The sequence below is a fragment of the Anser brachyrhynchus genome, assembly GCF_964034855.1.
Source record: "Anser brachyrhynchus genome assembly, chromosome: 8".
Classification (NCBI taxonomy): Eukaryota; Metazoa; Chordata; class Aves; order Anseriformes; family Anatidae; genus Anser; species Anser brachyrhynchus.
Window position 1 is genome coordinate 3,573,334 of NC_137702.1, and position 13,033 is coordinate 3,586,366.

Consider the following 13,033-nt stretch of genomic DNA (forward strand, 5'->3'; position numbering starts at 1 on the left):
CGCCTGCAGCTGCGGCCGTCCACGTGCGCGGGGCCGGCGTCCTCGCGAGCGCGCTCCCGTGTGCGCGCATCTGCCCGCGCGTGCCCGCGCGCCGAGCACGCGGCGCCCCCTGGAGGCGCGACCCCGCCGCCGCCCCCCCGGCCCCCCCCGGCCCCATCCCGGTGGCGGCGGGGCCCGCGCTGCCCCCTCCCGGCCGCTGCCGGCCCGGGGGCCCCGTCGGGGACTGAGGAGGAGGAGGAGGAGGAGGAAGGACGGGGGGCCCCGGGGAAAGCGGCCGGCTCGGTGCTGGCTGCTGGCAACCCAGCTCTGCTGGGGAGATGGTGGTCCGTCCTTGTCCTCATCCTCATCCTCACCTTCATCGTCACCCTCATCTTCATCCTCACCCTCATCATCCTCATCCTCATCCCCATGCTCATCCTCATCCCCATCGTCATCTCCATCCCCATCGCCATCCCCATCCTCGTCCCTATCCCCATCCTCATCCTCACCCTCCTTGTCATCCTCATCTTCATCCTCATCCCCATCCCCATTCTCACCCTCATCTTCACCCTCCTCACCTTCATCCTCATCCTCACCCTCATCATCCCCATCCCCATCCCCACCCTCACCCACCAGCACCACCCCTCGAAGGCCGTGCCCAAGCCCTGCGCCCCGCAGGACGGGCGCGGAGGACGGCCGGGTGCCCTCGGGGACTCGTGCCCCGCGGCGTGCTGCTGTGACGGACGATCCCCGGTGTTCCCCCAGGTGACACCGAGGCGCGTACACAAGGGTTGAACGCATCACACCGGGGGTCCGGACAGACATCGGTGCCAGGTGTTGGTGCAACCTGCCACGGAAACGTTGATGTCGATTCTAGGGAACGGGCAAATCCTGCACCTTAGCAAGGGGCTGTGCAGATCGGAGAAATATCTTCCTTTGGCTTCTGGGGACTGATTTCCTGAACCTCAGTACAAAAAAAACCCCTTTTCACACCAGGTTTTAGGGACTCTAACCTGGCAGAGGGCGTCCCGACACGCTCTCTAAAAACGCGCCGTGGCCACCCGTGTGGGTGCCGTGCTGGCTGGTGCTCACCGAGCGAAGACACGGATTTTTACCTGCCCGGCCCTTCTTTTTTTACCCACGTAATAAAATATGACACTAGAGGGCGGCCTGTTAATGTAATTCAATAATGAAGCTGCAGTGGCTGCAGGTGGAGACGCGGCACCGATGCTTTGCCATCCTGACACGGCCCCTTCTTCCCCTGAGACAGCCCCGAGACACGGGGGGGATGCAGAGAGGCACACCAGAACCCCAAATATCAAATATCCCAAGAAATGGGATTTACCAGCAGACCCACACGATCTGTGTTGTGTCGCGAGCAGTCCCGCTCCAGCAAAGCTCGGAGGAGGAGGTGGCAGGAGCTGTCCCCTGCTCCCTGACCCCAAACCCTCACCCTGCCCCAAGCCATTTTGGACGCCTTTCCAGCTAAATGCCAACCCTGCAGCCGCAGCCCAGTTTCAGGACTCGGCACCGCAGTTCCGTGAGTATTGTCCCCTCTGGTGGCTCTTTCTCAGTCTCTGCGCAGCCTTCCCGGGACCAGGGAGGTCTCTCGCAGTTGCAGAGCCCAGCCTCCTTGTGTCAAACGAGGCTAATATCCGCATGCAATTTAATAAATTAAAGACTGCAAATATTTTTGGAACGCCGGACCGAGCGTGCAGCAGAAACACCAGGTATTACCGAAGTACACAGTGATGTCATTATTAATATCTACGCTCTGTCCTGCCTGGAAGCAAGGATCTCCTTGTGGTGTGCTATTGGCAGCAGGACCTTTCCCCCCCCCCCCAGATTTAAAATCTACGTCTCAAACATGAGCCAGCAGGTAAAAGGGACGCGGTGAGCCAGGCGGAGGGGAGACGGAGGACAGAGCTGAGCCCCGTGACGTTGTTGCACGAGGAATCCTTCAAGGTATCCTTGCAGCTTGCTCTGCAATAGCTTCAAGAGGCTGTCGGTGCCGTGAGACTATGAAAGGTAATTCAGCGTGCTCACCGTGAAACAAGAGAGGGTTTTACGCTCAACTTCAGTGAGACTTTCTTATTGTCTGGAGAAGAAATTGGCCTGAACTTACAGATGGGAAGAACTTAAATTAGTGGCCGCTTTCCTGCAAACTGATGTTCCTTAGCATTTAGCAATAACATGTCCTCAGTTTTTGCTAAATTGCAAACGAGCAATTAATTTTTCAGCACTTGTGCAGAATACTTTAAAAATGGAAACATGAAAGTCTTCTATTAAAATGAAGTTGATAGTATGCACCTGCCACTAATGTACTGTACACTGTGTCTTCCACTCATTATAGTGATGATTTGGGTTGAGATCAAGAGTCATATAGTGAAAATCACTTCAACACGTGCCTGTTCATATGCATAAACTCCTGTGTACCAGATGGCAAAATATAATGACATCTTAAACAGCTAATTGCATAAACCTTGTAATGCAGATAATTGCCGAACCAAAGTATGAGTTAATAATTTCCCACTGTATTGCCTGGCTTGACACTAATTCTAAAGGAAAGTTGTGACAATCCTAACACACTAAAGTTCACCAAGCGGTAATTAAAACTAGCACTTAAAATCATTCGACTTTCAAACCCTTAATTACAATTCAGTGGAATCACTTTGTAGAAGTCTAACATTTATAGATAGTTACATGATAGCTGATATTTCATCATCGGCCCTTTCATGGCATTCTTCTAAGGCGTGCTCCAGGAACACGCAGCTCTCCCTGGAAGTCTACGGTCGTAATGATTTCCCTGCCAGCGGTCACCGGGAAGCACGTGGAGAACAGTGGCCAGGACGCCCTGCTACAGCCTTGTCATTTTTGTCACAGCTTACGCTTAAGGCAGCGTGGCAAGGAGTCGTTTTCAATCACCTGATGATGGATAAATGTAAATAAACAAGGAGGCACTGCAGCGATGCGTGCTGGTTTTCAAGGAGCCGGTGTAAGAAATAAATTGTTTTGGCTGAGTTCGTAACCCATGTCCTGACCTCCAAGACAGGCCTCTAACGCACCATCAGCTGTTACCCTGTATTGGAAAAGCCGCCACGGGATCGAAACGATAAAGAATGGAGATATAATTAATGACGGTAAATACAGTTTTAGGAGAAATAAGGCTTATCAGACAAACCCAATTTCTTTCTTTGATGAGGCACATCAAATAATACGACGAAGGTAAAGACTGAATGATAAAGGTCAATGAAGAGATGTGATATTCGTTTTTTTTTTATGGAGATTAGAATTAACACTGTGTGATATTCTGATCAAAAAACATTAGAAACAGCAACAGAGCATGCACTAATTAGATTAGGAATTGGCTAACAGCCTGTTAAAAAGTAGCTATGAATCAGGAAGCGTTATCAAATGGGAGAGTTTTACCAGGATCAGCATCAGGTCAGATGCTAGTTAATGTTTTCTTCAACGATCTGGATGTAAACACTGCAAATTCACAGCTGATAAATTTGAGGATGACAGGAACATCGGTGGAGTGACAGACAATGATGAGAATGACACTCCAAGCGATCTCTGCTGCTTGATGAGCTGAGCCCATTCAAACACAATTGGTTTTAATACAGACAATATAAGATTATGCAGTTTCTGGCGCTCGCAGTTTTAAAAGACTGCTGGAAAACTGGAGAGGGTGCAGAAAAGAGCCACAGAGAGGATTTCAGGGCTGAAGGAAGTGCTTAATGGTGAAAGACTTAAAGCACTCAATCTGCCTAGCTTACTGGAAAGAAGACTGAGACGTGACCTGAGTATAATGTGTAAGTATCTATGAGATCTCTCTGGAACTATCTGCTAGATACCGATGACATTTTTAATCTTTCAGAGAAAAACGGATATCTGCAAGTCAGTCGAGCAAATTCAAGTGAGAACTGAGGTGTATGTTTTTACCAGCACCAGTGGCTGAAGGCTGACTTTCAAGGGACGAAGTAGGCACTGCCTTTTTGTGGTGGTTTCAAAGCAAGACCAGACGACCTGCTGTAACCAAACACAGGGTTATGCATTTAATGCAGGGGCCGTAGCAGACGGTGATTTGTAGCATATCAAGGGGCTTTCTCTAGCCTTCAAAGCTGTGAGTCTATACACATCAGCAGAAACGTCTCGTAAGTATTTCAGAGCAGGAACGTACACCTGTGCGGAGGAATAATCAAGTAATAACAAGCCTAACACATTTCACAGGCTCTACAGACCCACGCCAGGTGTGCAGATATCACACGTTTATAAATCTCTAGTAACAGATCTCAAAAAATAGAGACTGAGTTTCTGTGGGAGCCCCCCACCGGCAGATCTGCCACCCCTCGCCTGCCTCCTGGCAAGAAGAAGTAGGTCCCTCGGGGGCTTGTGCCTCTGCTCCCGGGGAAGGAGATGCAGTGACCCCAGCGCAGGGAATCTTGCACCTGGAATTCTGCTTTATGCACTGAATAAGACAGCCCAGGATTGGAGCAGGCCACAGACGGAACACTAGACTGAAAGTTGACCCCAAACCTCTTTTTTTTCTGAAGCATTTCTGCCTCAGCAATTGATTCCCCTGAGGAACGCTGCCAGCCCTGCCGCTCGCCCAGCTTCTCGCCTCTGCGACCTCACATACCTGCCACAGCACTTCCCAGACACGTGCACTACCTGTCCTTTGCATCCTACCAGCACCTTCCCCTCTCCCCCCTCCGAAAAGTTCAACAACTGCCAAAACCACGAGCAAACACAAGACGTTTGGAGACTACGACACCACCACACAGTGCCTCCGGCCTCAGCTCAGCGTGTTGCAGAAGGAAGAGAAGCAGAGGCCTCGTCCAATTTCCATCAGCTGTGAGCACGTTCCTGGGGGCCTTCTGCCTAAACCTGGGCTATGCACAGCTCGGCCTAGCCCCAGGACCTGCGGGGCCATGACAAAAGCCGGGAGCTAAATGCTACAAAACCAAAGAGCATCGCCTGATTCTGTGCAGGAGCTCAGAGTGAAGGTTCAGCACAATCATTTCTGCCCTTAAACATATTTGCTAGCCCATGAAAAATAACTACCAGATGTCTGCTGTTATTCCTAATTATACAGATGGAGGTGACCAGATCTGATATTAACTATTCTCATGCTTGGGTTTCCCCTGCCGCTCCCTGTGGGCTTTCCAGCCACCCCTGCTGCGGATCAGCAGCAGCCTTTGTCTGTGGCGGCGGCACCGGCAGCCGCAGCTGGCGAGGATCAGGATTTTCCCCGGAGAGGGATGCTCCAGGGAAGATGCCATTCCTGCTGGTTATAACGTTTTCAGTCTCTGCTAAGCACCCTCTGTAAAATTACAGCACAGGTGACTGAGGCAAGCTTTACAAAGTAGAGCCAGTAGAGATGACAAATCTTTTTGTGATACCTGAGGAGATGGCACCTTTTTGTGTATCCGTCTCATTATTTTTGAGGCTCTCTCTTAACCATCTACCTAGCTGGAGTTTAGCACCCAGGGTCTGGCCTTCCCTCACTCTCTCCACCAGCTGCAAGGTAAATGTACCTCCAGGTAGTCTCAGAGCACCTCTCTTTAGGGCGAGTTCAGCACAAGCCTCTACGAAATGCCCCTATTTTGTTCATCAGCCATATGTAAGTGAAGAATGTCTTTGCCAGTATTCAGTCTGTGTATATGCACCACAGCCACAACTTGTCCATATGAGAGGTACCAGTAACTCAATTACAAGCCAAATTAAAAAAACAAAAACAAAAACAAAAACAACAGCAACACCAAAACACTGAGCAGCATTATTAAGCGGTAACTCAGATGCCAAAAGTTTGGAGGGAGGACACAGAAATGTCAGCGATAGCAAAGCCTGGGCCTCTAGATAGTCTCAGGGACTTAGGCAGAGATCGATCCAGTGGCTGCTGACCTGCCTTCTGAGCTTGCAGTGATGCTGGCAATTAACTCTAAGCAGAAAATTGTCCCACTGATTGACTCAGCAGCTTAAATTGAAACACAAGCTGAAATGATTTGCTGGGAGGGACGAAATCTGACGAATTTCTTTATCTTCAAAAGAACTGGTAAACCCAGGAGGAGGTGGTATGATATGAAGGAGGCTTATTGCTCAATCTGTCAATGTAAATTGGTCTTCCTCTTGTCTTTTGACAGAAAGCGGTCTGATGGGCACAGGTTGTCTTCCAGAACTGGAACTCTACAAAACAAGACAAAATAGACTGTCACATCTCTTCACTTCTGTTTGCCACATTATTTTCTGCTTAACATTTTTAGATACCTACTATATCAATGTAGATTAAAAACAATTTCTGATAATAGATTTTATCAAAGCAGATTTAAGAAACAGTACTAAAACATCACATGCATTCTGACTCTTAGTAATAAATACTTCTTAAGGTGAATCTACTTCCAGTGCTTCTTTTCTAACCAGAACTCAGTAACATTCAAATAGTGCCAATGCAATAAATATTCACTACACAGGAACATAACTGAAAGTATCCTACCTGGTTGTGGCTGGCTGGTACTTTCCAGAGGAGTCATCTTCTCATCTTCTCCCCTCTTTTCTTCAGGAGGTTTTCAGGGAAGAGTCACCCACCATGTTTTAGCTTCCTCTAAAACTGAATGCTTGTCTTTGCTATGCATCGTACACGTCCGGATATCCCAAAACATTGGAGGCAGATTGGAAGAAGTGTTGGAAGGTAGATGAAACGCTTTGTGAAAAAGGTGGGCCCCCAGATTCTGTTTTCTGGTGTCTTTAGATCGTTTGCTCTGTGCCTAATACAACAGCCTTATAAAATATTGTATCATCCAGGAAGTGGAATCAGCTCCCAGAACTGGTGAAAATAACTGAAGATCTGTCACTTTTCCAGATGAACATCTGGCAACTGATTGTATTTACTTTGATTTCCAAGACCCTAAGGCACTTAGAGATCAGAAAACAGTTCAGTCTATTCCAAAAAGAAATGCACCTCTCTTCTCAGCATCAGCTCTCAAACTGTTCTTTTGCACACCCCTATCTCTGGGTGTAATTACTCGCAGGTGTCAGCTGGAACACGAGGTGTTTTGTCAAGTGCTTTGACCAGCATGGACCCAACGAGCTTGGTTTACCAGGATTAACAGTTGGCTATTGGTATAAATGACCACTGGAAAAGGATGTCTTATGAGATAAGAGCTTTCATTGTCAGTCTTACGGATTGCTTCGCCTTGGGATGCTCTAGAGCCGTGGTGCTGGAGCAATTTGGACCTGGCTCTGAAGCCAGTGAGACCTACACAGACACACAGGGCTCTGCAAGAACTTGCAGGTGGCTGAATTCCACGATGGGCACCAGAACAAGGGATGGAAACCACTGATCACAATCACAATTACACCTGATTTATACACGTTATTTACTCATCATCCACTCCATATCCCACCAATTTAGGTTGTTTGTATGGGCTCTTATCACCCCTCCAGCAATGATTGCTGTCTGCTCTGTTAACTGATGATTTTACTGTTCATTACACCTATTTATGTGTAACTGTCAGGAAAGGTTTTGTTTCAGCTAAGAGTGAGGACAGTACTCTCCAAATCACGATGGGATTTTGAACTAGGCAGTGGCTTTGGGGGAAAAAAATGAAGATTGCCCGCAGAAAGAGAAGAAACTCTTCAGAGATTTTTGCTGCCCAGCAGACTTGCTGCTGGAGGCTTGTCAGGTAGCAGGAAACCTTTCTCGGGGAGATTCTGCAAGGCTTTGACATTTATAGGGTGGCTGTCAGTGTTGCATAACCTCAGGAGCATCATTACCATTGACCTATTGCGGAGCTGCCACTATTTCATGTCCTGTATTCTTCATCAGAGCAATACTTAGCAGTGCTTTTTTTAACTCATGTCTCATCAGTGAGACCTTTCTGCTGTGTCCCTCATTTCTATTTAGAATATAGAGTAATAGGAAAACAAAGAAAGAAAATTCTTAGAATTCTTCGGAGTTAGGGTAAAGATCTTAGCCCTTTATAGCTTCCTTATTTCTCCTGTTCTAAGTAAGCCAAAGACATTGCTTAGCATTTATTTATGCAGCTGCAGTGGTCAGTGTTTCCAGAAGTGAGGAGCTGCAAGCTGTGACTGCTTTTGCTCTGGTGGAAGCTTAATTTTGAAATGGGATTCCCCAAAGCTGTCCCCTTTCAGCTGCATCATGCTGAGGCTCTAAAAATTAGAGAACTCAGGTAAGAGCCATTTCTGAAAACATGGGCCAGCTTAATTTCTAAAAGCTAGTTTTTGTTAACTGTTTAGCTCAATGAGTAGACTCTAATGCTGTTTTTGTTTCATTTTTTTACCTCCATTACGTGCAAATTTATTTAAATTATTTATCCACAACATTCTTTAAGGTTTCTCTCCGTAGATTATTTTAATGTGGCAACTGAAGCAATCTCTGTGTAGTCGCAAACTACTTTACACAACTCCCCTTGGGGCTACTCACACATCCACATGCGTGTGGCTCCCACTAATGCTTGTCAGTGTGACTTAACATATGGGTGCCGACATGAGAATAACCCCTTGATGGGCACTTGACTAGATTTTTTTAAGTTGATCCAGCTCACTCATGGCAAACATTGTGGTTACTGGAAATCACTGCACTTACCAGGACCACCAAACACAACCTCCCTTTCCTTCTCACTCTTTCAAATGGGAGCTGCTTGGTGCATTTGGCATGCTCAATGTAAAGAGTTCACAGACAAAAACAGGAAACCAGGAATCCAAGGTTATGGAACAAAGTGGCTTTATTCTGCATAATCTCTTTTGTTTGCCATACAACAGTATACAGTAAAGCCTATCCACTGAAGAAAGAATAGTTTTTTTAAGGTATGAATCGTAACGTGGACATTTGAGTTCTGTCTGTGGCTCCATCATAGACTTTCTAAGTAGGATAGTTGGAGCTTTGCTGGTCTGTTCTTATGAAAATGAATGGAAAGCTGAGGTTTGAAACCTTGCTTTTGATTTCTGTGTACCTGTTTTCTGCATCTTTAGTGGTTCTCATTACTGCAGACTCCCCTCTACGCCAGTATTTATATGCGTGTAAGTTAAGTGATGACAGAACACTTTCCATCAAGAAGTTGAAATCTTCAATATGTTTTGTAAAACTGATGCATCTTGTACCATCTGTAATCCCCCTCCACTGCAATTCAGGGACATGCAAATGTTGATTCATCATTATTTGTTAGCCATATGAAAATAATTACTCTGATTTCAGAGTAATTAGGAACGAATATGTGCCCATATCAGAAAGAGGAAATGACCAAATCAAGATGTGGTCCGCCAGCCTCTCCAGCCAGCAGTTTTTCCACCTTTAAGCCACACTTCAAGATTTTGGAGGCTTTTTGTTTGTTTGTGCGTGTTTTAAATATATGATCCTTGGAGATATTTCCTGAGTTATAATTCTGGTTGCACTAGGGACCAATGAACTAAAGCCAAACATAGGCAGGAAGCACTGTGTTTCAATACCCAGCCTCTCAGGAATGAATTTATTTAAAGCCTTCACTTTCTACCTCACACTATGATTTCACGCTTGCTTTAATGGTTCACTAGAAGTATGAACATGCCAATAACAGAGTACCGTGATAGGACATCTAATTTTCAGAAGATCTTGCCCCCATCCCAGCAGCCACCCCGTGGGCAGAACCTCATATCATGGCAAAAGTCTGCTGAATTCAGTCCCACGGGCACTGGGACTTGCTTCTGAAGGCTAAACCACAGACAGACCTTACAACAAAGCCAACCAGCACACTCAGCAATTTCAGCAAGCAGTAACTCGCAGTGTTATCTGTCACCCAAGGTTGACCAGTTCTTCCTGTTTAAAAAGCAGATTTTCAACACCTATAACTTTACCAGGTATTAGCTATCAGAGGACATTCTCCACACTTCATTTTTTCATCAGGCTGATTTCTTTTTTTAGAAATTTTTTATCCAAGCCAATTCATCTATCCCTAAAAAAAAGGCACTAGGAAAAAAAAAATGTTTCAGTGTTTCTGGCAGTTTGTCCTTGAAAAGGCCTATCGACGTCACGGCTTGAAGCAATAACCAGGAGATTGGCCTGCATCAGCCCTTTCTTAAGAGATGCTTTACGGTAGCCTTGAAAATCCATCAAATCTGAAAAGCCTTCACAAGTTCAGAATTTGCGCATGCTCAGTAGAAGTATTTTTTATTTTTTTTTTTAAGCATTAAGCTGCTGAAGTCAGTGCAGGTTTTATAGGGAAGCGGCACCATTTGGGCAGCGCACACAAAATCCATCTCACTGCAAGGGGGTCGTGAAGCCCGCTCTACAGCCTTCTTTCAAACACTTCCCAACTTTCATGTGCTCAATCTCGCATCCCCAGTGGTGTCCTGTGAGCATCCCCTCTTCACGTGCAATTGGGTGTAACTTACAAAGCAGGTAATGAGTTAAAATAACTGTGCCCTCATTGCCTAGTAGGAAGTATGTCTCTTAACCGGTACTAATGGATGGCAGCCATTAGTTACTCTTACATTAAGGTGCATTCATATTGAAATTTTACACTGGCATTACAATGCATTTGATTAAAATGCAGAAGAATTACGCATTAGATGTCATGTGGCTGGATGGAAGCATAATTTAGCTGAGTCTGCAGATGCAGTCATGCAGGTGTTTCTGTAATTCAGATTCAGTTGGTGAAACTGTTGATGTTCAGTGGCCCTCAAATCACATCACCATCTGTGGTTCAGCTCCTTCTGAAAGGAATTCCTTGTGCTTTTTATCAGCTATGATCACTGGATTCCTGAGCAAAAGTTTTGTGAATCAGGCAATGTTTAAATGTCAGGTGTTCTGGGGGAAGGGGAGGCACTGCAGACATCAGGTATTTCAGCTGTGCTTGTTAACTACAAGTCCATTAATAGAAGGAGACAAAAATGGGGCTCTTTGTGGGAATGTTCCCCTCACGTCAAGGAAGCATTGTGCTTTCTTACATAAGGAAGAGTTAAAGTTTGAATTGTATCTGATTTGCAGTTTTTGAAACTAAGCCAAGTCTGGCCTTACATACCTCCCTACAAAATAGTCCAGGACCTGAAAAACACTCTATGCTTATAAGTTTTATAGATAGATTCACATTTTCTACTTAAGCCCATCACTGATAAACACCATTTATAACAGCTGCAACTCTTGCTACTTCCAGTTTTTGCAAGCACCAAGATAATGCCAGTTATGGAAAGCTACAGCCCAACATTTGGACGGGTCCATTACTGCCACCAAAAGCTCCCACATACTTTAAGACACTCACGTACACAATTTCTTTGCTAGATGGCGAACTTCTTAAAGGCAGGAAGATACGACTGGGAGTGGAAGACTGCAGAAACTAGGTAAGGATAGCAGGGACAGAGCTAACAGCAACAGTGCTCCCTCCACAAGCGCTGCTTGCAGCATAATGCAGATGCTGCCCTCTCTCTGCAGGGTTCTCCAGTCCGTAAGAACATCCTTCCAGTCTGGAAACATTAAGCCCTTTCCTAGGATTTGAAGCAGGATGACATTAACTTCTGGAAGTTCAAACTTTGTGCCACTGGAACACGCTGTGAGGCAATCTAGCTAACGTGCAGTTGTGTCTATACCGCCTCCGAGGACTGAACATGGTTTGGAAGAAAAAAGCAAGTCAGAATCACAGATGGTTTCCTCTTTACCTCAAGGGTCATCGTGTTTACACATTTTGAAAGAGTTACTGAACTAATTTGTAAAAGAATTCTATTTTATATATTAAGGAAAAAATAAGACCTCACAAGATTTTCAGTCCATCAGCAACATATGGAAACAAGAAAGATCTGTCCCTCGGTTGCTGAAATATTTATTTATCATTGAAATCCCAGACATTTGCATTCAATGTAAGAGCAAAGCATATCTTATGTATAACCTCCTAGAGAATTTGGTTAAAAGCAGTTTTGGATACCTGTAAGTAATTATACTATCACATTCTCTAACGGATTTAATTCAGGCCAAGTAGCAACTACTGTATGTCCAAAAGATAATGAATTAAAGCAATGCTTTGGCATATCCCCTTTCTGAAATGTTAGCAGCCTCTCAAGTGACTTGAAAAATAGGCTTCAATAAATGGACAGGAAAATATATGCAATTAAATTCAATCAATAAAGCTGTCCTTGACCAAAGTCCAAACATTAAAAACAACTCCAATTGAATTATGAGAAATCCTTTTCTGATTTTAACTAGATTAGTTTAATCACATGCGCACCAAAGTTGCGTGCCGTTCCTCAGTAAGTTTATGGAAACAAAAGTCAACGTACAACTCCGTCTCTTGCTTCAGAGCAACTCCAGCTTTTCCCCAAAGAGCACTGTTCTAGAAGAGCCATTTTCTTTAACAAGGTCACCCATTCAAAGGAAAATGGCAGAGCAGAGTCCCAGGTGATTGCCCTTGTTACCAGCCTCCTCTCTTTCACTTCCACAAAACTACAAGGGCCCTTTGTTTCCTCTGGGTGAACAACAGAAACACCGCTGAAATCCTGAAAAGCAACTTAAAATGTGAACGCTCATCCAGATCCCAAGTAACTTGAAAGTTTTGATGTTTTTTTCTCTCTCTCTCATGCTTTTTTTCCCCTACTATAGCAATATAGCTGAAGATAAACACAGTAATGAAATCAGAGATGCCACAAGTTCTAGCAAGAATACACATAGCTACATGCAACAGACATTAAGTAAGCCTAGAAACAGAAGTGCTTCAGAAGAAACCAAACCAAAACAAAAACTCATTAGATGTTGCTAGAGAATTTTTTGTTATTATTTTTTTTCAATAACCAGATATCACAAGAACCCTTACAAATAACAAAGCTCATAGATACTCAAAACCTCACTGAAAAAATCTAGATACACACACGCAAACCAGGGGGAATTGGACACTTTTAAATTTTGTAAAATACTTTTTGCTGTTCTACATTACCTCAGAGAGAGCAGAAACTCACCATCCTCACTTCCTTGGGGGATATGGGAACAGCTGACAAGTAATTTCAGGTAAGCCAGCCATCAGCTGGAAATCATGACCCAAGTCTGTTTGCCTGCAAGAGGTTTGAACCAGCAACA

At 45.1% G+C, this 13,033-nt stretch overlaps 1 protein-coding gene and 1 long non-coding RNA gene across 25 annotated transcripts in view; both read right to left on the reverse strand.

Annotated features, from left to right (window-relative positions):
• The window catches only part of NFIA (nuclear factor I A), a 352,158-nt gene that overhangs the window by 262,452 nt on the left and 76,673 nt on the right, over positions 1 to 13,033 (reverse strand). The window lies entirely within an intron of this gene.
• On the reverse strand, positions 1,858 to 13,011 carry LOC308198653. Its single transcript, XR_013954083.1, has 3 exons — positions 12,894 to 13,011; positions 6,476 to 11,571; positions 1,858 to 6,168 (listed from the first exon to the last, which is right to left on the reverse strand). It is a non-coding gene; the product is annotated as an uncharacterized lncRNA (long non-coding RNA).